Here is a 2,684-nt window from a genome sequence, read left to right as displayed (position 1 = left end):
AAGGACGACTTTTTTTTTTTTTTTTTAAGATAACGATTTAAAAACAGACGTTATCTAGACAAATTCTGCGAATCCTCGCACAAAGGGGTTTATCTTGTCTCTTCCAGCGTATTTTGCACTTGATCTTTCTAATTCCATTTTTTCTCCCTACGGCGTAACGAGGAACGATAAATCAAGGCCGGCATACTTCCGGCCACGAGAGTCGTCAAAGTACGAATCACGGTTTTTCTTTCGGAGGGGGGGAGAGGTGGCCGAGTGTCTCGTGAGGCGAGGCGGTTGAATGCCTCGTCAAGATGTCACCTATTGAGACGAGGATCCTCGAGCTTTTAAATTCCGTAGAAACCGAGAAATTTAATTTCTGTCAGGGGCCACGTGGAATGTCGGGGCCGATTTTGTCGAGAAAAAAAAAATGTTCGAGACAAAGGGGATGAATGGAGATGTCGCTTATTTCATTAGATTCTAATGTTTCGAATATCTTGGATTCTTTGTGTATTTCCTTTCTCCATTGGGAAATACGTATATACGTAGAAATGTATCTACGCTTTTCAATCTTTGATTCTAAAAGTTACAATAAATAATCGAACAAGGAAACGTTATATTCGCTAAATTTTAAAATATAAAAATACAAGGAATCGTCACATGCTCAGAAATTTAAAAAGAAAAATCCAAGAATTCAAAATACATAATAAACAAATCCAAAAATCTATAATTCAAAGAATCAAGTATTTAAGATTCCAAGAATTCAAAATACAGAAATCCAGAAATTTATAATTCAAAAGATTTCAAAAATTTAAAAAGTTAAGAAATCCAAAAATCTGAAATTTATAAAATCGAGGACATAAAATTCCAAGTTCCAAAGACTGAAGATACGAAAATCCAAAGAGAGTTCAGAAATCAAAAAATTTGAAATTTCAGAAAATCAACGATTTCAAAAATTCAAAATATCCAAATCCAAAGATCCAAAATTCAAACATCCACTGTTCATAATAATTCAAAATTTAAAACGATAAAAAAAAATCAAAAAGATCAAAGAATCGAAAATTACAAAAATCCTGAAATACAAAGAATTTCGAAATTTCAGAAAAACAACGATTTCAAAAATTCACAATATCTACATCCAAAGATCCAAAATTCAAACCTCCACTGTTCATACTAATTCAAATTTTAAAACGATAAAAAAAAATCAAAAAGATCAAAGAATCGAAAATTACAAAAATCTTGAAATACAAAGAATTTCGAAATTTCAGAAAAAAATCAACGACGACGAAGTCCGTCACAAGATGATCGAAAACCGAAAAGGCCAGGAATAATCAAAAATCATCCCCCTCCGCTCTGCTAAGGAGAAAATACGGCCAAGGAAACGGAGTCGCACGTAAGGGGTTGCAAGGTGGCTAACGATAATTCCTATCGGGCGTCACGTGCCGCCAATATAAATCACCCCTTCCCCCACTTCCTCTCTCTCATACCCATCCCCCACAATTACCTAATACGTCCGCCACCCTATCCCCAGACACCATCGGTGCAAACCACCCCCCGTGTACTTCGCCATCAGCCCCTGCGGCCACTAACTTACGTTCCAACGCCAATAATAGATCCGGACAGCCTTGGAACCGCGTCTGACGAATTCCCCTAAATCACTGAGTATTTCTCATCGAGCCCTCCGCCACGAGGAGGAGGGGGTGCGTTCGGATATTCGTCACGAAATCATTTCCTTGATGAGATATTAAACCGGGCGTGCGTTCCGAAATATGTGTGTGTGTGTGTGTGTGTGTGTGTCGATCTGGAGTGTGTTGGTAATTTTGGGAAGAGAGGGACAACTATGAGATTAATCGGGGGGGGAGAGAAGTATGTTTTCGGCAGGTTATGGGGTGTGGTATTGGATTCGAAGGAAAAGGGTCGGAACTTGGGTCGTTTCATGGAACGATTTCGGACGATTTTCTTTTCTGAATGTGCGATTTGTGTTTTGTGGTAAATAATGTGGTGGTAAATAATAATAATCCGTGGTATTAAATTCGAGAAAAAAAAAAAAAGTTTGGATTATTCTTGAGAGAGATTCGAATTTGATTTTGACTATTTCTTTTCCTGTTAATTGATGCATTAATTTTAATTTTACAATTAATTCTTTTTTCCCTTCTCGAATTTTTCAAGAATCAATTAACGACGAGGGAAACGTTGTTATTCGAGAAAACATATTATCGAGCATTTACCAGTGAGAATATGAATCTATATAAGAAGACGAGACTGTATCGTCGTAGGATAATTTATTGCGCAAATTTTCCTCGTGGCGCATCTTTGCACAACGTCAATTATCAACGACGTTCCATCAACGATGGACGTTAAAATTCGTTATGGATAATAGAGCCGGGCTCTTCGTCGCGAGGGCATCTCGTTGCACGGCTATAAATTTTCGGCCGAGAACCCGCCACGTCTCCATCCCCGTGCGATCCCATAGAAATCGTTATTAGTCTGGATCCTTATGCGGAAACATAAATTCGATCCTCGTCATCAACGTCAATATGCGTTCTCGTTTCAATATTCGACGAGTCGTTTTATCCGACATCTTAATGTACGATTAAAATAATATTAAAAACGTTACAACGCGTCGAATAAACGTGTCTGCTCTCTGTTATTATGTAAAAGACAGTACTTAAAGTACTCGCAAGTAAAAAGAAGAGAGAATCGAT

General features: G+C 37.7%; 1 protein-coding gene across 20 annotated transcripts in view; it reads right to left on the bottom strand.

Moving 5' to 3' along the window:
- The window catches only part of LOC102680558 (polypyrimidine tract-binding protein 2), a 503,794-nt gene that overhangs the window by 253,443 nt on the left and 247,667 nt on the right, over window positions 1-2,684 (bottom strand). The window lies entirely within an intron of this gene.

The sequence above is a fragment of the Apis dorsata genome, unplaced genomic scaffold, assembly GCF_000469605.1.
Source record: "Apis dorsata unplaced genomic scaffold, Apis dorsata 1.3 scaffold_73, whole genome shotgun sequence".
Lineage (NCBI taxonomy): Eukaryota > Metazoa > Arthropoda > Insecta > Hymenoptera > Apidae > Apis > Apis dorsata.
The sequence above is the reverse complement of the archived record's forward strand: the minus strand, read 5'-3'. Positions and strand labels throughout refer to the sequence as shown.